The 26,669-nt window shown below is 41.4% G+C and overlaps 1 pseudogene; it reads left to right on the top strand.

The window, feature by feature from the left end:
* The first annotated feature begins 10,130 nt into the window (after window positions 1-10,130).
* Window positions 10,131-25,417, top strand: LOC138086223 (regulator of nonsense transcripts 1-like; annotated as a pseudogene).
* Window positions 25,418-26,669: the final 1,252 nt, after the last annotated feature.

The following is a 26,669-nucleotide window of genomic DNA, read 5'->3' as shown; positions in this document are numbered from 1 at the left end:
CAGAATTTGATAAATATCATTAGAGCTTCATCTTTGCATATGATGGACATGACGTCTCCTATCAGCCCAAGAGACCCATCCTGCCAGCTGTACAAATGCTTCAGGAAGACAGAATGTGCCCTTCTCTATTTGCACCATCCCGCTTCTCCTGGGCTACATGCCCAGCCCTGAACTAATCTCAGGGTGGCTGGGATACAAGTCATCTGCCCACCCTGACTGCTGCACTAGAGTACACCATTAATGGATAAAAGCAGCAGTCTGGCAACAGACTACCCAGTTTGGATCTTGGTTCTACCGCTTAACAGCTGAGTGACATTAAGACAAATTTTTTAGCCAACCTGTGCCTCAGTTTCCCCATCCAGAGAATGGAGGTAGTAAATTGTCCCTATCATCATTTTGTTGTGCTAGTAGCTAAGCTAATACATGTAACAAATATATATTAATAGAAGGCATTTAGAACAGTGCCTGATGCCCAGTACCTCGTCAGCAAGTATCAGTAGGGCTGCCAAGTGGGAGGAAAAGGAGGAAGAAGAAAAGAAGAAGCAGGAATCAGCTACTGATTTCCCCACCAGTAGGATATAAGGAACAGTCTTGAAAGAAATTGGTTCAAGACAAAACAAATGAAAAATTACCCCAGACCATAAAGTATTTGTGTCAAACCCCTCCATCAAGCAGGGCTTCCCTGGTAGCTCAGACGGTGAATCTCCCTACAAGGCAGAAAACCTGGATTCAATCCCTGGGTGGGGAAGGTCCCCTGGAGGTGGGCATGGCAACCTGCTCTAGTATTCTTGCCTGGAGAATTCTGATGGACAGAGAAGCCTGGCAGACTACAGGCCATGGGTTCACAAAGAGTCGGACATGACTGAGCACTGGAAGACAGCATCTAGACTGCTGTGAGTGGCCCTTGTGCATATTCTGCCTTGGAGTTATAAATATAAATATGTTGTTTCTGTGTTTTTAAAAATGTAGAACTCTAACATGGTAAAGGGTATGGGTATGGTTTAAGGTTCCTAAAAGTAATCTTCAATTTGTCAGTTTCACCCATATTTATATGACTTAGGCAATGATGTTAACTATGACTGTGTTGCATGGTGAGGAAATAAAAAGCTATGTTAGATGTATCTTTTAAAAAAATAATGTCATTCACTAGAAACTTTTTTTCCTACAGAAAATGGACTGCACGTTAGTTGTGCATGCAGGGAGAATGGAGGTGGAAGACGCAAGAAAGCAAGAAAGGAAAGAAGGAACCAAAATAAACCCTCTCCTGTGTCGAGCATTGGAAATGTGGCACTAACAAAGACTTCCCGTTCCACGCAGAATAAGCACTGGCAGAGGCGGCATGCAGGGCTGTGGGTGTGCTCAGCTGTGCGGCGCTGATTATAGAAGATGAAAGGGCTGGCAATTCATTTCATCTCACACTGAAGCACTGCTGACAACTGAAAGTGAGGACAGAAGGATTCATTTGTTCAACTTCTGTTTTAAAAAGCAGACTTCAAATGATACCATAGAGAAAAAGAAGGAAATACTGCGGTGTAATAAAATGTCTACTTTTGAAAAATACACTAACTGGAGCATTTGTATTTTGTAGATGGGTTTGGAAGGCAAAGGGGTTGGCTTTTGTGTATGTGGTTCTTATCGATTCTAGGGAACAAAATGTATATATACAGAATCAACTACTGGTCAGATAGGCCAAGTTAACCTCATCTGACCAAAGCACTCATGCCTACTCATCCTTGAATCCAAAGATTAATCAGATTTAAAAATTTTAACCCTGCAGTGTTTAAATACTTCTTAGACAATGGAAAATGAAAAAGACTTTATGCAGGATCTTTATGCTAAAAGTGAATACATAGATGCTACATGATAGGGAATATATTTTAATTTCATAATGCTGGTCTTTTAAAATTGTTTGCAGATCCAGATTTTCTTCACTCATCTATATTTTCATGTTTGCTTGAAATTCTGGAAGAAAGGGTTTAACTTCCTTTTAAATAAAATGTGGTATTACTTTTCATCAACATATTTAGTGTTTGAGAATGAGAAGCATTCTTCAGTTCAAAGGCTCATATAAATTATTATGAAGTCTAATCCACCTAGGAAAGTAGTCTTATCCCTAAAGATTTATTAAAGATGGGTAATATCCCATACTGGTAGGACATTAGTTATTTATGATTAATACACAAGAACAGATCCAAATGTTAATGACAAAACTAAAGAAATACATTCTGACTATAATCATTAATATTAAACTAAAGCATCAGTGACATGAACCCATCATTCTTAAGCAATTTCTTTAAGAAATTCAGTTAAATGATTGATTTGTTTGTAACTTCTAATAAAACTTTCACTGTGTTTTCAATGTAGGGTTGCTTTTCTAATTCTGAGAAATCAGCAAAGCAATAGAAATGGAAAAAGGTTATAGCTAAAATAAAATTCACCAGCTTCCTTAGCCTCTTCAGACCATTATATTCAAGCGTTCTTTTCTTCGACAAATATTTTTGGAGCACTTGCTGTGTGCCAGGCACTGCTTTGGGGAGTAAGAATAATAGCATTTATCAAAAGTTTCGTCTGTTATGGAGGGAGACCATACAGGCTTACACTGACCTGGCTGCAGAGGCACCATTCACAGACCACGACGCAGCACGGCCATTTGAACTGTGCAAAACATAGCCTGCTTCTGTTCCAAAACATACAGGGAGACAGAAAACGTACAGGTAAGCTAACAGACAATTTAGGTCAAAACTATGAAAAAGAAAAGTAAAAGTCGCTCAATAGTGCCTGACTCTTTGCAACCCCATGGACTGTAGCCTGCCAAGCTCCTCCATGAAATTCTCCAGGCAAGAATACTAGCATGGGTTGCCATGCCTTCCTCCAGGGGATCTTCCCAACCCAGGGATCGAACCCAGGTCTCCTGAATTGCAGGTAGATTCTTTACGATCTGAGCCAACAGGGAAGGCCAAAACTGTGAGTTAGATAAAAGAAAAACACAGGCTGTGTGTAGGAAGAGGAGCCACATATGGGAATTTCAGGGAAGGTCTTACCAATATCAGATAAAGACATTACAAAAAATGAAAATTTCAGGCCACTATCTGTGATGAATATAGATGCAAAAATTCTCAACAAGATATTAGCAAACTAAATTCAGTAATACATAAAAAGGATCAAACACCATGATCAAGTTGGGTTTATTCCAGGGATGCAAGGATAGCTCAATATCCAAAAATTAATGTGATACAACACGTTAGCAAAACAAAGGATAAAAAATTACACAATCATTTCAAAGGATGCAGAAAAAGCACTTGACAATTCAACATCCATTTATGATTAAAAACTCTCTACAAAGTTGGTATGAATGGAATATCTCTCAACACAATAAAGGCTAATGATAAACCAACAGCCATCATACTCAATGGCAAAAAGCTAAAAGCTTTTCCTCAAAGATTAGAACAAAACAAGAAGGCCCACTCTCATCATTTCTATTTAACATAGTACTGAAAGTCCAAGGTACAACAATCAGACAAGGAAAAAAAGGCATCTAAATTGGAAGGGAAGGAGTAAAACTCACTATTTGCAGATGACATGATACTATATAGAAAACCCTAAAGACTCCACAAAAACCCTGAAGGCTCCAATTTAAAAAAAAGTACTATTAGTAATAGTACTTTATTAAGTAAATTAATATATTATTAAATGTAAACTTAATAAATGTATTATCAACTAAACAAAATAAAATTTTTTAGTTCTTATTTAATTTTTAATTTAAGTTTATAAATTCGTTATTAAATAAATCAATAAATTAAACTAGTATCACTGGATTCAGTAAAGTTGCAGAATACAGGATTCATAAACAGAAATATTATGCATTTCCATATGTTAATAATGAACTATCAGAAAGAGAAACCACAAAAAAAAATCTATCATACCGTATCAAAAAGAAATAAACTAAGCCAAAGAAGTGAAAGACATATCCTCTGAAAACTCTAAGACACTGAAGAGAGAAACTAAAGATAATACAAATATATGGAAAGATATCTCATGTTCACAGGTTGGAAGAATTGATATTGTTAAAATGTTCATACTTCCCAAAGCCATCTAAAGATTTAATGCAATTTCTATCAAAATACCCATGACATTTTCCACAGAACTAGAACAAATAATTACAAAACTTGTATGGAACCACAGAAATCCTAGATAGCCAAAGAAATTTTGAGGAAAGAAAAACAAAATGTTATGCTTCCTGATTTCAGATTATACCAAAAGCCGCAGTAAGCAAAATAATATGGTCCTGGAACAAAAACAGATGCACAGATCAATGGAACAGATGACAGAAACCAGAATTAAACCCATATACACATGGTAAATTAATCTCTGAGAAAGGAGGCAAGAACATACAATGGGGAAAAGACAGTCTTTTATTAAGTGGTATTGGGAAAACTGGACAGTCATGTGCAAAAGAATGAAATTAGAAATTTCCTCACACTGAATAAAAAGTAAATTCAAAGTGGATTAAAGAACTAAATGTAAGACCCGAAACCATAAAAATCCTAGAAGCAAACACTGGCAGCATGCTCTTTGACATAGGTTGTAAGTGATGTATTTTTGGATCTGTTCCCTCAGGCAAGAGAAACAAAGCAAAAGTAAATTTTGTTGCATGTCTATTATGTTCCAGTTTATGGACCAAACTTTGCATTCCCAGGAAACTCTGCAATGACTAATGGTAACTTTTGACCAAGATCGTGACTACAGGCATTCCCTAGCCAAAACTTATAATACATACATGAATAGACACATCCTGACTCCTCTACTACCTCCTCAGAGTCGTTCGTCGGGAGCTATGTGAGCAGCTGTCTCTTGGGCCACAGTCCTCAGCAACACCCTGAAAAAACTCAACTCACAGCTCATATTTTGTGTATGTTTCTTTTTCTTTTTTTTCCCTCAGTCAACATGAAGAACATCTAAGGTAAGAACATAAACTGGTGCAGCCACTACATAAACCAGTACGGATGTTCCTCAAAAACAAAAAAAACAAAACAAAACAAAAAATATTTGCCATGTGATCATCACTAATTATTAGGGAAATACAAATCAAAACTACAATGAAGTACCACCTCACACTGGTCAGAAGGGCTATCATTGAAAAGCCTACAAATAACAAATCCTGGAAAGGCTGTGAAAGAATTTGAAAAAGAATATATATATATATATATATATATATGTATATGTGCATAACTGAATCACTTTGCTGTACACTTGAAACTAACAGCATCATTAATCATCTATGCTCCAATATAAAAATAAAAAATTTTAAAAATGCTGGAGAGGGTGTAGAAAAAAGGGAACCATCCCATCTCTCCTTACCCTGGGTACACTTCTCATTTCCCCACATGACTTACATCTATTAAATGACTGGCTCAACTCTTCATTTTATCTACATGTTCAGAAGTTCTCTGACTCCAGTTTCAGTGCCCTAGATGCCTAGGCTAGAAGTTCAGAAAGGGAAGCAGTATGCCTACGGTCACACAGTGAGTTAAGGGCAGAGCCAGGATTTGAACTCTGATTTCCCACAATCAACGCCTATATTCCTTCACTGACACCAGTGTTCCCCTCCAGCTCCAAGACACTACTAGGCCACCAAACTCTACAAAGGCAGTCAGCTACAAGACAGACATATTTCGCTCTGGCTTGGTCACTGACAGTGTAAATGGAAGAGATTGGAAACTTGGCTGTGCTGGTGGTTTGTGACTCTGAGCTTCCTCCCAAGGCACATCCTTGAATCAGAAGTCACTGACATGGTCAGAATGGCCATCATTAAAAAGTCTACAAAAAAACAAAAGCAAGAGAGGCTGTGGAGAACAGGGAACCCTCCTGTACAGTTGGTGGGAATGTAAAGCAGCCACAGTGGAAAACAGTATGAAGCTTCCTCAAAACACCTGCTAAATATAGAGCTGCCATACAATCCATCAATCCCACTCCTGGCCATGTATCAGACAATATTATAATCCAAAAAGACATGTGCACCCCAATGTTCATAGCAGCACTACTTACAATAGCCAAGACACAGAAGCAACCTAAACATCCTTGACAGATAAACAGATAAAGAAGAGTTGGTACATATATACAATGGAATACTACATACCCATAAAAGTGAATTAAACAATGCCATCTGCAGCAACATGGATGGACCTAGGGATTATCATACTAAGTGAAGGAAGCTAGAAACAGAAAGACAAATACCATATGATATCACTTATATGTGGAATCTAAAATATGACACAGACATACGATTGCCAAGTAGGCAGGGGGGAATGGAGTGGGAGTTTGGGTTAGCAGATGCTAACTAATATACACACAAAATGAATAAACAACAAGGTCTTACTGTATAGAACAGGAAACTATATTCAATATCCTGTGATAAACCATAATGGAAAAGAATATAAAAATGAACATAGGTATATGCATAAGAGGATCACTTTGCTGTACAGCAGAAATTCAACACACTATAAATCAACTATACTTCAATTTTTTAAAAAAGTCATGGACATGGTGCCCGTTCTCTCCCATATCCCTATGAGTTAGTCCTATCATCTTCTTCCATAGGACTTAGAGGGATGGGAAAAGGATTAACATCATGAGGCTACCAACCCTCAGCATCTACCTAGTTGGGAGATATAACTTTCAGCTAGTATCAGTCTGATAACACGGCCAGGCTGCCTGCTAAACATTTTTATGCACAATCATATCATTTAGTTCTTATAACAGACCCCATGAGTGGGATACAGTGCTCACCCCTTTTATTCAGAGGCGGGAAATGAGGCTCAGAGAAGTAAAGTGTACAACCCAAGAACTGTCACACATGGATTTTAAATCAAGTGGTGAGGGATGGCTGAAAGGATGGGTTATCCACACTAGGGAAGTGCTAGATCATGGGACACAGTGCTGGCTTTGAATATTAACAAGTTGCAGTTCATCTGTCTTCAACATGGTGATAATACAAGATAATTATAATAATTTCACCAGAGTGATCGTCACAAAATGTGTAAGTCGCTTCTTAGAAGCTGCTCAGTGGATGTTCAATACTACTGCTGTTATTGTTTCTATTCCCTCCTCCCAGAAGCCTTCCCTTTTTCATCAACACCTCTTCTCTAACCTAAGGGAAGCAGCACCCAGATAATTTCTCCCTGCTTGCCCCAGGGTCTTTGGCTCTGTCAAGCAGAAACTCAGGAGATAACTGCTGATGTTGGGTGCTAGTTGAGTTCCCAGGGTTTCTGTACTTAGTCTGGGCTGCATGCTGGTCATAGACTCCAATGTGGTAAAAGAGCTGTTTCTAGACAAGACCCTGAATGCTCATCCTGCCGGCTGGGTGCCACTAACTTGATGGTGGTTGTGCATTTGAAAGGTGTGACATGGGGTGAATGATGTTCATGGCTAAAAAAAATGATTGGTCTACAAAGAAAGATGGGGCTTCTGAGTAGCAGTAGAATGGACAAAGGCTCTGAAGGAAATAAAGGATGCTTTCTGAAGGCCACAGTGATGATCCATGGTAGTGTGTCATTCAAAAGAAGGCAAGAAGAGAAAATTCAGCAATTTAGTAATTCGCAGGAGTGGTTCATTTTACCTGGCAATTTTTCCAACCCAAAATATGAAGGAATCCAGGCTTACAATTGAGGTCCCTAGTAATGAGTTATCCACAGATTCATCCATTTGGATAAGCAGATTGGTTGAAATGACTTGTTAAAATCTTCTCCTGATGGGGACTTTGATACTTTTTTTAAACTCTAAAAGTCCAGGCATCAGACAAAGGAATACTCAGTCCCAGCCCCTCATCACATCCAGCTGAAATCTGCTGTCATCAGCTTATTCTATTCCCAGGACAGAGGCCAACCAAGCACCACCAATCACCAGCGGAACAAGGGAAGCACTGAGGATGTGGTGAATGGAGCTGTGTGCTCACTCTGTTCCCATGTGACTGACCTATGGACAGTGGGTAATCAGAGAGTGGCTTTCTGTAGCAATTCACAAAGAAAGGTACTTACTTCCATTTTAGAAAATAACAGGCACAGAGAGGTTCAGCAGCTGGCCCAAGGTCACAGAGTTAAGCCATGCACTGGAACAGGGCATTCTTTGCTATACATACTGAGGCTAGTGCTTGTTCAAACAAGAAAAAGTAGATGAGGAAGTGTGCTCTGTGGCAAAAAATTCTTTGATGGCACTGGATTAGGGATTCTTACCTAGGAAACACTGACCTGTCTTTCAACTCAACTGGCCCTTTTGAAACAGCAACCTTTCAGTTCAGTCGCTCAGTCATATCCGACTCTTTGCGACTCCATGAACCACAGCATGCCAGGCCTCCCTGTTCATCACCAACTCCGGAGTTCAGTCAAACACATCTCCATTGAGTCGGTGATGCCATCCAACCATCTCATCCTCTGTCGTCCCCTTCTCCTCCTGCCCTCAACCTTTTCCAGCATCAGGGTCTTTTCAAATGAGTCAGCTCTTCGCATCAGGTGGTCAAAGTATTGGAGTTTCAGCTTTAGCATCAGTCCTTCCAATGAACACCCAGGACTGATCTCATTTAGGATGGACTGGTTGGATCTTCTTGCGGTCCAAGTGACTCCCAAGAGTCTTCTCCAGCACCACAGTTCAAAAGCATCAATTCTTTGGCGCTCAGCTTTCATTATAGTCCAACTCTCACATCCATACATGACTAATAGAAAAACCATAGCCTTGACTAGACAGACCTTTGTTGACAAAGTAATGTCTCTGCTTTTTAATATGCTGTCTAGGTTGGTCATAACTGTCCTTCCAAGGAGTAAGCGTCTTTTAATTTCATGGCTGCAGTCACCATCTGCAGTGGTTTTGGAGCCCCCAAAAATAAAGTCAGCCACTGTTTCTACTGTTTCCCCGTCTATTTGCCACGAAGTGATGGGACTGGACGCCATTATCTCAGTTTTCTGAATGTTGAGCTTTAAGCCAACTTTTTCACTCTCCTCTTTCACTTTCATCAAGAGGCTTTTTAGTTCTTCTTCACTTTCTGCCATAAGGGTGGTGTCATCTGCATATCTGAAGTTATCGATATTTCTCCTGGCAATCTTGATTCCAGCTTATGCTTCCTCCAGCCCAGCATTTCTCATGATGTACTCTGCATATAAGTTAAATAAGTAGGGTGACAATTTACAGCCTTGACGGACTCCTTTTCCTATTTGGAACCAGTCTGTTGTTCCATGTCCAGTTCTAACGGTTGCTTCCTGACCTGCATATAGGTTTCTCAAGAGGCAGGTCAGGTGGTCTGGTATTCCAATCTCTTTCACAATTTTCCACAGTTTATTGTGATCCACACAGTCAAAGGCTTTGGCACAGTCAATAAACCAGAAATAGATGTTTTTCTGGAACTCTCTTGCTTTTTCAGTGATCCAGCAATACCTAGAGTCATTTTCCTTACTGTGCAGAAACTGGGGACCCCTATAGGCAGGGTTCTCTCTCGCTCTAACTTTTGGGTCTTATATTTATTGGGAGGGTTTTACAGACAATCATCCCAGTAACAGGTAGGGGTAGGAGATGAAATCAAGACAACTGCCTGGAGGAGGAGCTATTTAAACCCAACTGGCACAAAAGGCAGGGCCTGGATGAAGTGGAGTCAAGGAGGATCTCCATGTGAGCAAAGACAGGACCAGCCCCCTGTTCCACTCCTCACCTCCATAAGACCCTTGCAGTTCCCCCACCTGGACCTTGTCTGCATCCTGTCCTTCCCTCTGTCCCAGAACTCAAAATATTTAGGGTGATCCAGCTGCTCCAGGTGGCTGCAAGTCACTACAACCTTCAGCCCGAGCAGCAACTTGCAGCCTGTTCCAGGCTATGGAGCCCTTCAGGGAGAATGAGAGGTGAGGGGAGGGAGGAGTTCGTTGAGGGCAGGGTGGACTCTGTGCTGGCCAGCTCCACAGAGCCCAAGGCCATTGCACCCTGATCAGTCCCAAACCTGCTTCAAGCTGTCCCCTGGCACACCTGGATGCCCGCTGCGGGCAGGCACTGGGAGGGACATCTGAGGGTGTCTCCTAGTAACACATAGGTGCCACTCTGTCCTGTACCAACAGTCTGCCTTGCCAGCAGGGGCTCTCACACCATGGGCCATCAAGATGCAATTGTTCTTCAAGGCTAAGAAGAACCAGGCATCCTCAGGGCCAGGTGAGTGAGTGGGCCTGCAGTGGTTTTACCCAGTGGCTCAGTAAAGTTCTGACTTAATGTGGGCCTGGGGAGCTGGACAACTCGTGCTGGGCTCCCAACTCCCTCACTGGCCCATCTGGGGAGATTCTCCTCATCTTTCTTAGACTCAGTTTACTTCTCTGTGAAATGGGTGATGCTAAGTGGCCTCTCCCACGGCTGGGACAAATGGGATGCTGTTGACTGAACAGTTAGCATGGAGTCTGGAACACAGAGTGCAGAGGGTTTGAGCAGGAGATCTGTGATTCCTGGGGATGATCCCCAATATAAGCAGACTCTTCAGCAACCAGTCCTGTACTAGAGCGCCCAGAACTAATGGCAGATCACACTTCTGCAATCAGCTCAAGTACGACCAATAACTTTGCAGCAGGGACACAGCTGGGACACTTGGGGTGCAAAGGACTAGCTCATACCAATCAGATGAGAAAAACACTATAAAGGTTTTTCTGGGATTTCCTGAATCTCATGAGAAAGGGGACAACCCTCCCCAGAGCCCCAGCACCTATTTACCTACTGGGAGGAGAAATAATACATATTTGTTGTGAGTAATAAATGTTAAAACAGAATATTCTATTCAACTTCTATTTCTCTTAAGCCTAGAAGTTGTGGTGCCGGTGTTTTGTTTTGTTTTGTTTTGTTTTGTTTTTACTTTGTGACATTTAAAAGATACAGATCTCACATTCCTTCTTGAATTAAGAAAATTCACACGGTCACAGTTTACTGTATGTGGCAGAAAGAAGAAAAGCTAGCCTTCACCTTCTGGCTGCTGCTGCTGCTAGGTTGTTTCAGTCGTGTCCGACTCTGTGCGACCCCATAGACGGCAGCCCACCAGGCTCCCCTGTCCCTGGGATTCTCCAGGCAAGAACACTGGAGTGGGTTGCCATTTCCTTCTCCAATGTATGAAAGTGAAAAATCAAGGTGAAGTCACTCAGTCACATACAACTCTCAGTGACCCCATGGACTGCAGCCTACCAGGCTCCTCCATCCATGGATTGTCCAGGCAAGAGTACTGGAGTGGTTGCCATTGCCTTCTCCACCACATTCTGGCTACTGAAGGATAACTCTAGTACCCCTCCCTCAAAGGACAAGTTCATTTCAGCACAGTTCAGCAAGGCCAGGAACAGGAACAGCCCCGCAAAGCTCCTGGGATTTAGAGATGGGAGGTACTTTCACAGGCAGAGCAACAACCTCTGAAATGGAGGTGCCTCTGAAAATAGTACTTGCTAGGACCACATCCTGTCTGAAGACACTGGCTGCATTTCTGCAGCCCTTGGAGGAAGAGGGAACAAACATCTTCTGTTTTTCTGGTCGAGATTTCTTGCAACTGAGTACTGGAGCTTGTAGTTTTCTAGGTCCATCTGGTGATAATTCACTAGATAATCAGTACTAAGAGGGAAAAACAAGAACAAAAGACACATGAGGAGAGGACAAGGCCAGAGGAAGGTCATCTGCAGATGCATCGAGGTCAGGCAGCACTTTTTATTCTCGGGCCTCCACCAGAGCCTCCAAGATCTACCCTTCAACTGGAGTAGAATTCTCCAGGGGTCCTTGTCCATTATCTCTGAATTCCCTTTTCTGATGGCTTCATATTTGAGGAAAAGATCTGCAGTACAGCTTTAAAGGGTCAAGTTTGGCTTAAATCCGTAAACACCATTGATTCCTGGGAACTAGGATTTCTACGTATGTGTGTATTTGTTTTATATTTGAATGCAGAGTTCCGAAAAATATCAAGGAGAGATAAGAAAGCCTTCCTCAGTGATCAATGCAAAGAAATAGAGAAAAACAACAGAATGGGAAAGACTAGAGATTTCTTCAAGAAAATTAGAGATATCAAGGGAACATTTCATGCAAAGATGGGCATAATAAAGGACAGAAATAGTATGGAGCTAAAAGAAGCAGAAGATATTAAGAAGAGGTGGCAAGAATACACAGAAGAACTATACAAAAAAGATCTTCATGACCCAGATAACCATGATGGTGTGATCACCCACCTAGATAGAGCCAGACATCCTGGAATGTAAAGTCGAGTGGGCCTTAGGAAGCATCACTATGAAGAAAGTTGGTGGAGGTGATAGAATTCCAGTTCAGCTATTTCAAATCCTAAAATACAATGCCGTTAAGGTGCTACACTAAATATGCCAGGAAAATTTGGAAAATTCAGCAGTGGCCACAGGACTGGAAAAAGCCAGTTTTCATTCCAATCCCAAAGAAAGGCAATGCCAAAGAATGTTACAACTACCACACAGTTGTACTCATTTCACATGCTAGCAAAGTAATGCTCAAAATTCTCCAAGCCAGACTTCAACAGTATGTGAACCATGAACTTCCAGACGTTCAAGCTGGACTTAGAAAAGGCAGAGGAACCAGAGATCAAATTGCCAACATCTGCTGGATCATCAAAGGAGCAAGAGTTCCAGAAAACATCTATTCTGCTTTATTAACTACGCCAAAGCCTTTGACTGTGTGGATCACAATAAACTGTGGAAGATTCTGAAAGAGACGGGAATACCAGACCACCTGACCTGCCTCTTGAGAAATCTGTATGCAGGTCAGGAAGCAACAGTTAGAACCAGACATGGAACAATAGACTGGTTCCAAATCGGGAAAGGAGTACAGCAAGGCTGTATATTGTCACCTTGCTTATTTAACTTATATGCAGAATACATCATGCGAAACACCAGGCTGGATGAAGTACAAGCTGGAATTAAGATTGCTGGGAGCAATATCAATAACCTCAGATATACAGATGACACCACCCTTATCGCAGAAAGTGAAGAAGAACTAAAGAATATCTTGATGAAAGTGAAAGAGGAGAGTGAAAAAGTTGGCTTAAAGCTCAACATTCAGAAAACTAAGATAATGGCATCCAGTCCCATCACTTCCTGGCAAATAGATGGGGAAACAATGGAAACAGTGACAGACTTTATTTTCTTAGGCTCCAATATCACTGTAGATGGTGACTGCAGCCATGAAATTAAAAGATGCTTGCTCCTTGGAAGAAAATCTATGACCAAAGTAGACAGCATATTAAAAAGCAGAGACATTACTTTGCCAACAAAGGTCCACCTAGTCAAAGCTATGGTTTTTCCAGTAGTCATGTATGGATATGAGAGTTGGACTATAATGAAAGCTGAGTGCTGAAGAACAGATGCTTTTGAACTGTGATGTTGGAGAAGACGCTTGAGAGTTCCTTGGACTGCAAGGAGATCCAACCAGTCCATCCTAAAGGAAATCAGTCCTGAATATTTATCAGAAGGACTGATGTTGAAGCTGAAACTCCAATACTTTGGCCACCTGATGAGAACTGACTCACTGGGAAAGACCCTGGTGCTGGGAAAGATTGAAGGCAGGAGAAGAAGGGGACGACAGAGGATGAGATGGTTGGATGGCATGAGCAAGTCAATGGATATGGGTTTGAGCAAGCTCCAGTAGTTGGTGAAGGAAAGGGAACCTTGGTGTGCTGCAGTCCATGGGGTCACAAACAGTCAGACACAACTGACCGACTGAACTGATTATATTAACACGTTTCAAATTATTCATAAACTGTAAAGAAGAAAGAGAACAATCAAATGCATGTTTTTTTGCAGCTAGTCACCTTTTGCAGCTGGTATTTGTAACTCTTCTTTCCTTACCCATTTCTTATTTTCTTTGCCCTCAACAAGCATTTCAACTGGCTGTGAGGTGCTCTGCCTGTTTGGGTAGAACCTAACCTTCACTGCTGAAGGATCTGGGCCACTACCAATTCTACTGAGGATGGTTTCTTCTAGTTTTCTTTGGATTTTCATTATAGGGTCAGATGATACTAAGAAAGCCCTAAGAAATCTCCTGAATTCCAGACCCAGGCTTCCTCACCTTCACTACAGAGTAGCAGGCAACTCTGCCCTTGGTAATCAGTGATTACTTTAGCCAGTTCAGCAATCTTATTCTTTGGGTATAATTTTAGAGGAATAAGGGGACCAGGAGTGGCAGTCTTTACTTACAGTTAAATGGCATCAGTGTGTCTTCTCAGAGAAGCCCTGACTACATTAGGAATTAAGCCTCTAGGCCAGCAGAGCATAAAGTTACATGGACATGTAGCAAAATTCTGCTAGTGGATCAGTAAGGATTATAGCAGTAATAGTGAATGGCCCACTCTCATCCACCACTGATTCCTGGACCCATGTATCTCAGCTATGGGAAAATCAGTGCTGCATAGTGAATGCTGATTTAGAGCATATACAGCCTCCTGGAGAACATCATGCCAGTCCATCAGGGTACTGCCAATCTAGCTGACACTACCATTCTGCCTTCAAAAGTCCATTCTAGTGAAGTCAATTGCTTCAGGATTACTGGGAACATGGAATGATCAGAAAATTCGATGAGCATTTGCTTACAGGCACACTTTACTCCCTGTGCAGAGTTCCTTCATCAGAAGCATGTTGTGCGAAACACTGTGATGGTGAATAAGGCACCTGTGAGTCCTCAGATGGTATTTTTGACAGAAGAAGCACTGCACATAGGAAAGGCAAATCTATATCCAGAGTAGGTGTCTCTCCCAGAAAGAGCAAAACATTGCCCCTTCAACAGCCAGATTCCTCCAATGTAATCCCCTGCTATCGGGCTGATTATCCCAGGGAGCGGTGATATCTCAATCCTTGCTGAGAACAACCTGAAGACCATCAGAACAGCTCTTCTACAATTAAGATTGAAAAGAAAGAACCACAAGGAGTCTAGTAGAAGAGGAGGAAAAGCAATTCAGTGCCTACACACATCTAGGAAAGAGTTGAACCAGCTCGGCAGGGGCCTGCCATGAGCCAGGAAAGAGACTGCCGCTGCCAGCATGTGCCCACTTATGAACACTTGGCAAGGAGCATAGCCAGCTCAGCAGTGGCTCCAACACCTGCAGCCCCAGCCCAGCCTCTAACCAAGGCATGCAAACCAAGGAAAAATGGAATCAGCTCACAAGTATAGCCCAAGGCCCTGGGCATTGGACACACCCCCCAACCAAGGTAGAGCCAAGGTAGAGGGTCCCATCACACCTCCTTCAGGGCCCCTACTTTATCACCTTGGGCACTGGCTCAACCCCAATAGGGCAGTGACTACCATTCAGTCTAGAAAAAGTTCTAGCTTGCACATGGCTCCTGCTATAGCACTCCAATTCAAGCCCTAACAAGTTCCCACCAAGGCAACAGGGTAGAGGTGGTCCAAGATTATTTCAGATCCAGCTCTCCCACCAAAGCCACTGGGCACCTGCAAAATGCACAGAGACACTCGCACAAAAGGATATACCATCAAAACCAGAATAAGTAACTGCTTCACCTAATTTCATGGAGACAAAGAGAGAAAGTTAAACAAAACTCAAGGACAGAACAACAGGTTTCAGATAAAGAACAAGGTGAAACCCCTGAAAAACATTCCTAATGAAACAGAGATAAATAATTCACCTGACAGAGAATTTAAAACAATAGTAATAAAAATGCTAACCTAACTTGGGAAAAGGATAGCTGAACACAGCACTTCAACAGAACTAGAATACATAAAAAAGAACCAGTCAAAGATGAAGAATACAGTAACTGAAATGAAAAATACACTTGAAGGAATTAACAACAAATTAGGCAATAAATCACCTAATCAAAACAGCAGAAAGAAAAACAAATTGTTAAAAATGAGGATAGGTTAACAAACCTTAGGGACAACATCAAGTATACTAACATTCTCATCACAGGCATCCTAGAAGGAGGAGAGAGAGAGAAGGCAGTCAAAAATGTATTTGACAAAATTATGGCTGAAAAGTTCTCTAACCTGAAGGAGGAAACAGGTATCCATGTTCAGGAAGCACAGAAAGACCCAAACAAGATGAACCCAAAGAGACCCACACCAAGACCTGTCATAATTAAAATGGCAAAAGTTAGAGATGAAGAACTTTAAAGGTAGCAAGAAAAAACAGTCACATACAAGGGCATGCCCATAAGGCTATCAGCTGATTTTTTTTAGCAGAAACTTTGTATACCAGAAGGGAGTGGCATTTAAATTACTGAAAAGAAAAAAACCTACAACCTAGGATACTCTACCCAGCAAGGTAATCATTCAGAATTGAAAGGCAGATAAAGAGTTCTCCAGACAAGCAGAACTGGATTAATGACAACTAACTCAATATTATAAGAATTGTTAAAAGTTCTTTAAGAGAAAAAGAAAAGGCTACAACAAGAAATAAGAAAATACAGAAAGAAATAATACAAATAAGAAAATGGGGGAAAAAAAGAAAATGGGAAAAATTCCATTGGTAAAGGCAAATATATAAAAGAGCAGTGCATCAACTATGTAAATAAGCTATTACAAAGGGTTAAAAACTTAAGTCAACTGTAACTACAATTAACAGTAAAGAGACAGACATGAAGATATAAAATGTGATACCACAACATAAAAGGTAGGGGAGGAGTAAAAAATGTACATCTTTTAGAACGGATTTGAACTTAAATAACTATCAGTTTAAGACAAGTAGATATAGTTATAGGTCAATACACATGAACTTTATGGTAGATACAAATCAAAAACCTACAACAGATACACAAAATGAGAGAGAAAGAGATACAAACATAACGCTAAAGAAAATCATCAAACCACAAGGGAAGAGACTAAAAGAACACAGAACTATAAAAATAAATTTAAAAAAACAAGCAACAAAAAAGCTATCATAAAAGCTATCAAAATAGAAACCAGCACATACCAATCAATACTCACTTAAAATGTCAATGAACTAAATGCTCCAACCAAAAGATGTAAGGTAGCTGACTGGATAAAAAAGCAAGATCCATCTATATACTGCCTACAAGAGACTAACTTCAAAGCTAAAGACATATAAAAACTGAAAGAAGAGGATGGAAAAAGATATCCATGCAACTGAAAGAGAAAAGAAACCTGGAAAAGCAATACTCATATTACACAAAAATAGACTTTGATAAAGGAGTCAATATAAGAAGATATAACACATGTTAAATATACACGCACCTAATATAAGAGCACCTAAATATACAAAGCAAATATTAAGAGACATAAAGAGAGAAATTGACAGGAATATAACAATAGGGGGAGACATAACATTCCACTTACAATCAATGGATAGATCATCCATACAGGAAATCCATAGGAAACCCAGAGACCTTAAATGACACTTTAGACAGATCCAAAAAGAGCAGAATACGCACTCTTTTCCAGTGTGCATAGAACATTCTCCAGGATACATGACACCCTAGGGCACAAAACGCTACTCAATAAATTTAAGAGGATAGAATTTGTATGAAGTATCTTTCTGACCACAACGATATGAAGTTAGAAATCAATTACAGGAAGAAAAATGGAAAAACACAAACACATGAAAACTAAACAACATGCTATAAAAAAAAAAAACCTCCAATATATCAACAGATAGAACAAAGAGGAAATTAGAAAATACCTTAAGACAAATGATAGCAAAAATACAACTTTCCAAAATCTATGGGACATAGCAAAAGCAGTTCTAAGAGGAAGTATATAGCGATACAGGCCTACCTAAAGAAACAAAAATATTAAACAAACAACCTAATCTACCATCTTAAGGAATTAGTAAAACAAACAAGGCCCAAAGTCATTGGGCCAGTCAATAAAAATATGCTATTTAATTGAAATTATCTGATTTACAAGTTAGTTTGAATAATATCTCTTAATTTATATGACTAAATTTGAATCTACCTGACATAAGGGATGTGTGATATTTTGTTATATTTTATTGATAAAGAAAAAAACATAAAAATGAGACTTTAATATTAGCAATTGCATTGTAACACAGAATATATTGGCAGTTATCATAAGAATAGTCCACTTGGGGCATAGATTTTATTTCCATAAAGACAACCTGGGGGGCAGTAAAAGTGTTTTGATAAGAGTCATCATAAAGAACACTTTTCTTAAATTAGTGTTTGCAAACGAGTTCAATCACAAGAAAATGCTTTAAAGATATGTTTAAAGATAGTATTTATGAATAATCAAAAACATTAAAAATACATAATTGACCTGTGAAAGTCATTCAGTCATGTCCGACTCTTTGTGTCCCATGGACTGTAGCCTACCAGGTTTCTCTGTCCATGGAATTCTCCAGGCAAGAATACTGGAGTGGGTACTTGTTCTCTTCTCCAAGGGATCTCTCCAATCCAGGGATCAAACCCAGGTCTCCCACATTGCAAACAGATTCTTTACTGTCTGAGATACCAGGGAAGCCCACAAAATTGACCTAAGGACATAATATTAAGCAACCAGGAAGGCAATTGGGTGGTATACCTGATTGTTTTTCATTCACTGTCTTTTCTTTCCATGAGGTATAAATTACAATCAGTGAAATGCACATATCTTAAGAATACAGTCCAATAGATTTTTATATATATGTACACCCTATAAACAGCATCCATACCACAGAAACTTCCCTCAAGGCTCTTGCCAATCAATCTCTTTACCCTTCTGTTTGAGGCAATCATCACCATAGCTAAGTTACCACTTTAAGAAATTCATTGAAGAGAATTATACTACTATTTAGCAATTAAAAAAAAGAATGAACTAATGATAAAGACAGCATGGAATGAACTTCCAAATCAACCTCAGTGAAAGAAAAATCAGACACAAAAGAAGTCTATAATGCATTATACCATTTATATAAAATTCCAAAAAGTTACAACTGAACCCTTAGTGACAGAACTCAGAGCACTGGTTGTCTGGGGACCAGGGAGAGGATAAGAAGGAATAATTTCAAATGGAAATAAGTAAATGTGGGAGGTACATTCATATGTCAAAACTTATCAAACTATACACTTTAAATATGTGTCGTTGATTTTTCTCAACTATATCTCAGTAAAGCTTAAAGTCATAACTTTCAAATGGCATATTAGTTTGCTGGGTAAGAAAAGTTTACCTTGTGAGTCACACAGAACTTATATGTTCAATAAGTAATTAAGTTTTCATCATTTTTTTTTAACAGAGAAAAGGTTTCACCAGTTTTCCTCCAAATATTTTTCTCTAATGCAATTTTTCTCCCTTCACATGATTGTGGTTCCCTGTATGTTCAATACCCATGTTGTCCCAATACCAAGAAGTCAATAGAGCACTTTTTATTTTTTCACTCTGGGCTTTTGTTTGGTTTATTTCTACTGACTTACATGCAAGATCACTGATCTTTTCTCACTGTCCAATCCATTATGACCTCACTTCATCTTACTTCTCAATTTCCACTTGACCTTTTGTTAGTTTCCATTTCTCTACTATGAACCTCTATCTGTTCATACACTATATCCATCTTTACCTTAAATCTTTTAACATATTTATAATATTGTCTTAAATTCTTTTTGACTGCTGCTGCTACTGCTAAGTCACTTCAGTCATGTCCGACTCTGCGCGACCCCACAGACGGCAGCCCACCAGGCTCCCCCGTCCCTGGGATTCTCCAGGCAAGAACACTGGAGTGGGTTGCCATTTCCTTCTCCAGTGCATGAAAGTGAAAGGTGAAAGTGAAGTCGCTCAGTCGTGTCCGACTCTTAGCGACCCCATGGACTGCAGCCTAGAAGGCTCTAATTTACAAAACAATTGTATATGGTATTTAAATAATGGAGTAGATGACTTATTTAACGGTTAATTTAGTTTTAGTGTACAGCTCAAGGCATAATCTACTCTTTAAGCACAAACCCTTTCCTTCCTCTGTTTATTCAATACTTTGGACACATATTATGAGAATGCACTAAACCTAAAATCAAGACATCTATAGGAACCATCATATCATTGGAAGAAGGAATTCACTGATTTACTGCATTTTTCAATGGCTTCAATTTCATATTTGGTTATACATTACTAACTGATCAACTAAAATAAGATGGCAAAAAAACCCAGATCTACTTTTAGAAACACAATTTTCCTTATTTTTTCTTTACAAGTTGTATGTACTATCTATTATCTTTGTTATTAAGAAACAAAACAATGTCTTAGCCCAAATTTGTTTTTGTGATGTTCCAATTCAAACTTTGTGTTGTCACAAAAAATAAAATGCATATATCTTAATAGTACAATTCAATGATTTCAGTAATTGTAACAACCACCCAAACAAATACATAGAATAATTCCATCAACCCCAAAATTTCCTTTATTCTCCCTTTCCAGTTAGTCTGCTTTTCCCTAGAGGTAACCAGTTTCTTACTTCCACTAACACAGTACAAATTTGCCTGTTCTTGGAACTCATGTAAAATGAAGTCATATATAAGTTCTCTTTTTCATCCAGATTAATTCATTCAGATACTACTTTTAAGATTTATCCATGTTGTTTCATCAATCAAAAGTCCATTTTTAAAAATTGTTAAGTAGTGTTCCATTATATAAATATACTAAAATTTCTTTACCCACTTTTGTATTGATGGGCCTTGTGGATTGTTTCCAAATTTTGGCAATTATGCATAAAGCCTGCTATGAATATTTTTATACACATTTCATGGACATATTTTTATCATTTCTCTTGGCTTAATACCTAGAAATGGAATTTCTGTATCACAATTTATATCTTTTTCCACTCAAATTGAACTTGTTTTTAGATACTATAAAACACATCTGGTAAACAACATGTAGATGGATCTTGCTTTTTATCCAATCTTATAGCTTTCTTCTTTCTAATGGAGAGTTTAGTTCATTTACATTGAATGGAATTATGGTTTTGTTCAGATCAGTTTAATTCTACTATTTTGGTATCTGCTTTCTATTTGCCCTGTATGTTATGTGTTCTATTGTTCATTTATTTCTGCTGTCTTTTGTGATTATAATTTTTATTACTCCATTTTATCTATTTTATTGACATTTTTAGGAATACTTGGTGTGTGTCTCCGTGTGTATGTGTTGCAATGGTTACCCTATAGACAGCAATACACACAATTTACCACAGTCTCAATTCATATGATATTAAAGAACAATACAAGAACTATATAACAGTATAATTTCATTTAATTCCTACTCAATTCCTTACATATTAGCCATATGTTTTAACTCAGCATATTCTATAAACCCCATACCCATTACTACTGTTTGTGTTTTAAATAGTCAAGAGTCTTTTTAGAAACTTCAGCAATCTCATGAACCTAAAATGATTAAAATCAGAGTTCAAGACAGCCAGAATCTAAGAGGCCAGGATTATAAAGAGAAGAGTTCAAAGAACTGAGCCCAACCAATAGTCTGAGTCTCTTTTCCTCTTGAGGCACTTGCCAATTTGTAATTAGTATAGGCTGAGAAACACACAAGCAGAGCAGAAAGTAGCTGCTATGAGTTTGAGAAACTATGCAGGATTTTTGTCAGTTTCTTGGTTTGAGGGAAATTTTTTAAATGAGATTAAAGAACCACCAAAAGGATGGTGTCTTGATAAAAACCCTGAGTATTCAATTGGACACCAAAAGGGCTACAGTCTAGGTTGAGGTTAAGCCAGAAATAGACCAGCCTTACAGACTTGAACCCAGCTGTGAATCAGCTTAGTCCATTTGAATTAAAGTAATCCATGCCAACTCTAATTGCCTGCCAGAAGCCGACTGTAATCTCCTTTAGAGAAAGATAACACTTCAAGAATCCCTATAATTTTTACACATAGTTTTAGTAATTCAATGAAAACTTTACCAGGTATACAAAATAAAAAATAATGGAGGGGTAAAAAGGTAATAGACACAGATGCAGAGGTGATCCGGCTATTGGTTTTCAGAAAAAGATTTTTTAAATGGCTGTGAAAAACAGATGACAAGATGGAGAAACCAACGAGAAAACTAGAATTTATATCAAAAAATAAAATATCTAAAACTAAAAAATAATATCAGAAATCAAGAATGCAATGGATATTCGACAACTGCCTCATATTCTTCCACAGAACAGGTAAAACTAAAGCCATGCACTTACAACAGGTGTTGCCCACGGTGTTCCTGCAGTCTTCGGGAGCTGCGGGTGGCTCTGAGGGCAGCAAAGGAAGCTCTGGGCACTTGGCTCACGGAGTGGCGGTGATTTAGGTCCAGCTGGACGACTGAGTGACTGAACTGAACTGAACTGAAGGGCGCCAGCACCCACACAGCGGCCTACCCAGCGGCAAGGCTACCAGATCCTCGCTTTGCTTAGGCCGCCGTGAACTTGGAGGCAGGGCCGCCCATCTTGCACATGTGCACTTCCTTTGGTGCGCAGAAGGCCCAGCTCCTGGGCTTCAACACCCCAGCGCTCAAGTTCAAATGCAGCGAGTTCACTCTCCCCAGCCAGACATAGATGTGCCTTCCAAGGTGGCAGCACTAGGGGCCCCGTCCCGTGGAAGCTGCAGTTGGAAAGGTGGACTCACAGGTGGGCTGAGCAGGGAGCGTCCTGCAGGGCCGGAGCGTCCTGAGGGGAGAACGGGAGCGTCGGCAAGACCAGCCAACTGGCTGAGTTGAACTTCAAAGACAATGAAGGTGATACTTGCTAGATGAAGAATGTCTCATACATGCCTGCAGTTACTGGGGAGTACCCGATCCTGCTTGCATGGCTTACTGTGCTACCAGCAAGAGTGGTTCAATAAGTCATGCAAATGCTACTGGCAGCCATATTGTAAGTCACTTCAGAGGGCAAAATGCAAAGAGGTGACTCTGCGCAAGAATGGGCCCTGGAAGAGACGGTTCTGGAGTGTTATGACTATGGCAGCGGTCAGGCCTTCTTCCTTGGCTTCATTTTTAGCAAATCCACCTGGGTTGTGGGGCTGCTATGCAGTCAGCCCTGTACCATTTGGGAGCAGCCTCAAGAGTTCACAGCCCAGAGAGTTCACAGTGGCAGCCTGGGATCCAGGACCACTGCTTCCTGTCTTGGCTGGTCACAATCCTTTCTGAGCAGGAACTGCTTGGGCTGGCAGATCACCACAGAGTAGATGAGCCAACTGGAGGAGCTCTAGCAGGAAAATCCTTCTACCACCTTGGAGGTCCTGGAGAAGACAGTGCAGAGGAGGGTCCCCAGCATATCTCTGGAGGTAGGAGCATTCCTACCAGTACCAGAACATATCCAAGCTGGAGGCCAACTCCTCTAAGAAACTGAAAGAGTTTCAGACTCAGGATCACATCACTGTCAGGCAGGACCTGGGCCTTAGCAGGAAGAGAACTGCCTACTTAACTTTGCCTGAGATGACTGTGATAATCGGACTTTAGTAACAATTTGGTTAGGAAACATTCAGCTCATGCCGGGGAACAAGATTTGCCTGTGGTACAAAGGACCTGGTGCCTGGGGGAAAAGGATCAGCCACATCATCAAGGCCTCTGATAATTATGTCAGTGAGATCACTGCTGAGCCCCATAGCAGTTGTGGGCACACTGTGGAAGTAACTCATAACTTCCAGGTGAGTTTCATGTGGAAGTAAACCTCGTTAGAGAGGATGCAGAGTGTTTGAAAACATCTGTTGTGGAGGAGATCTCTACGGCAGATTACATCTCCCATAAGCTGCTAGGTGTGATCAGAAAGCACCAGTGGCCCAAGGACTTCACAGCACCAGAGTTCCATAACCTCCACCACTCTCTGGCTGACTTTCTGAAGATGGTGCTGCAGAGACTGCTGAGCCAGATCCAGGGTCCACTGGGTACAGGGAAGATGTGAGCTCAGCCACCATCATCTACCATCTGGCTCAGTGGGCCTGTGCTAGTCTGTGCTCCAGCTAACAAAGCCATAGACCAAGAAGAGTCACTGACGTGGCTCAAAGTCATCCAGCTCTCTGCAAGGGTCATCAACTCCCCACTGCACGTCCTAGCCCTGTACAACCAGACCAGGAACATAGGTAGCATGCCGGAGCTCCAGATGCTGAAGGACTAGACCCAGGAGCTGTCATCTGCAGACCAGAAGCAGTGGTACTGAGCCCTGAAGCACAAACTGGTGCTCATAAACACATGCCATCAGCTGCACATGTGGATGACTGAGACCTGCCAAGAGTTTCATGGACATCCAGGCCACTGAGCCCTGGAGTGCACGGTCCCTGTGTCCTCGGAGCCAAGCAGCTGATCCCTGCGGGTGACCACTGCCAGCTGGGCCTCGTGGTGATATGCAAGAAGGCAGCCAAGGCTGGGCTGTCCCCGTCACTCTCTGAGCACCTGGTGGTGCTGGGCAGCCGTCCCATTTGCCTCATCTGCCTCCAGATCCAGGATCAGATGAACCCTGCATGCAGCACCTTCCTGTCCAACATCTGCTGCAAAGACTCTTGTCAGACCAGAGCAGGTCATGAGAAGATGTTCTGTGTGACCCAGGACCAGGAGAAGACCATCAAGTCAGGCACCTCTTATCCAACAGGCCAGAAGCTGCAAACATAGGAGAGAAAACAGATGTTGAGGTGAACCAGATCACCATCATCATGTCCTACCAACGTAACGCATGCAGCTCAGTGGCTCCCTGCACACCAGGCCCTACCAGGAGGTGGAGACTGCCAGTGTGGATGTATTTCAGTTGCTTGACAACATCTTTATTATCTCCTTTATGTGGGCAAATGAGCACCAAAGCATTAGGTTTGTAAACAACCCCCGTATTTAATGTGGCCCAGCACAGTATGGACAACTGAAGGGCTCCATCCAGGCAACCACTCTGCAGCCACCTTCTGAGCTATGACCACCTACTGGGGATGGGAGAGAGATGGGTGCTGAACAATCTGTAGGAGCACCTTATGCAATGCAGCAGGGCCATCAACCCCCTAGAGCCCGCTTCATGACAACAGCCATGTATGACCCTGGAAAGCCATTTTCCCAGGATCTGTCTGTGATCAGGGGCTTCCCAGGTGGCTCAATGGCAAAGAATCTACATGCCAATGCAGAAGATGAGGATTTGATCCCTGGGTCGGGAAGATCCCCTAGAGATGGAAATGGCAACCCACTCCAATATTCTTGCCCAGGAAATCCCATGGACAGAGAAGCATGGTGGGCTACAGTCCATGGGATCACAAAAGAGTTGGACATGACTCAGCAACTAAACAACAACATCAGTGATCAGAGCAGCCAGGGCGAGCCCTCAAACATGTATTTCCAGGCCCATAACCAGATCAGCATGATCAGTGCCTGCCCCAGCCGCATGACCTCCATGAATAGGCCCCATTGCCTCCAACCTGGGCATGCCACCCATGATGCCACTGGGATATTTTGAACAAGCTAACAGGCCATCCACAGGCGGGGCACCCCAGAAGGCAAGACTGGTCAAGGCAGGAGTCTAGAAGAACAGCTTTGGGCCTTCCTGGGCCAACCAGAGGACACTTCTCAACAGCCAGGCCAGCTGGAATGTGCCATCAAAGCTGTCTCACGGGGTGTCCCAAGGACAGGCTGTATCTCCAACAGCCAGTTTTCCTAGAGGGGCCAGCCCCACCTCTCCCAGCCCCAGCTGTCACTGGACAGTTGTCTTCATGACTTGGTGCGTCACAAGACTCCATGTCCCAGGGGCAGCAAGTATATCAACTTAGCATAGTGATGGAGCTGCCCCAGTACTACAGAGTCAGTTCAGTTCAGTTACTCAGTCATGTCCGACTCTTGGCGACCCCATGAACCACAGCATGCCAGGCCTCACTGTCCATCATCATCTCCTGGAGTCCACCCAAATCCATGTCCATTGAGTTGGTGATGCCATCCAACCATCTCATCCTCTGTCGTCCTCTTCTGCTGCCCTCAATCTTTCCCAGCATCAGGGTCTTTTCAAATGAGTCAGCTCTTCACATCAGGTGGCCAAAGTACTGGAGTTTCAGCTTCAATATTAGTCCTTCCAATGAACACCCAGGACTGATCTCCTTTAGGATAGACTGGTTGGATCTCCTTGCAGTCCAAGGGACTCTCAAGAGTCTTCTCCAACACCACAGTTCAAAAGCATCAATTCTTCGGCTCAGCTTTCTTTATAGTTCAATTCTCACATCCATACATGACCCCCGGAAAAACCATAGCCTTGACTAGGTGGACATTTGTTGACAGTGATGTCTCTGCTTTTTAATATGCTGTCTAGGTTGGTTATAACTTTTCTTCCAAGGAGTAAGCGTCTTTTAATTTCATGGCTGCAATCACCATCTGCAGTGATTTTGGAGCCCAGAAAAATAAAGTCAGCCACTGTTTCCACTGTTTCCCCATCTATTTGCCATGAAGTGACGGGACCAGATGCCATGATCTTAGTTTTCTGAATGTTGAGCTAGAGTAGCCCCCTCCATTAGCATCTTATGCTAAGTTGAAAAAGTAAAAGTAAAAATAAATGGATACCTGTTGTCCACTGCTAAAACTGAAGCATGGTTTTGAGCAGGAGGAGAGGGAGACAGACACAGAGAGGAAAGATGATACAAAGGCATCCTGGGAAAAGTCATTCATGTGGCTGGAGTGATGCACCTACACGTCCAGAATGCCAGAGGCGACTGGCAAACGTCAAAAGCCAGAAGAAGCAAGGAAGGGCTCTGTCCCAGAGCCATCAAAGAGAGCATGGCTCTGCCAGTGCCT

This window comes from Capricornis sumatraensis, chromosome 9 (assembly GCF_032405125.1).
Source record: "Capricornis sumatraensis isolate serow.1 chromosome 9, serow.2, whole genome shotgun sequence".
In the NCBI taxonomy this organism is placed as follows: Eukaryota; Metazoa; Chordata; class Mammalia; order Artiodactyla; family Bovidae; genus Capricornis; species Capricornis sumatraensis.
The sequence above is the reverse complement of the archived record's forward strand: the minus strand, read 5'-3'. Positions and strand labels throughout refer to the sequence as shown.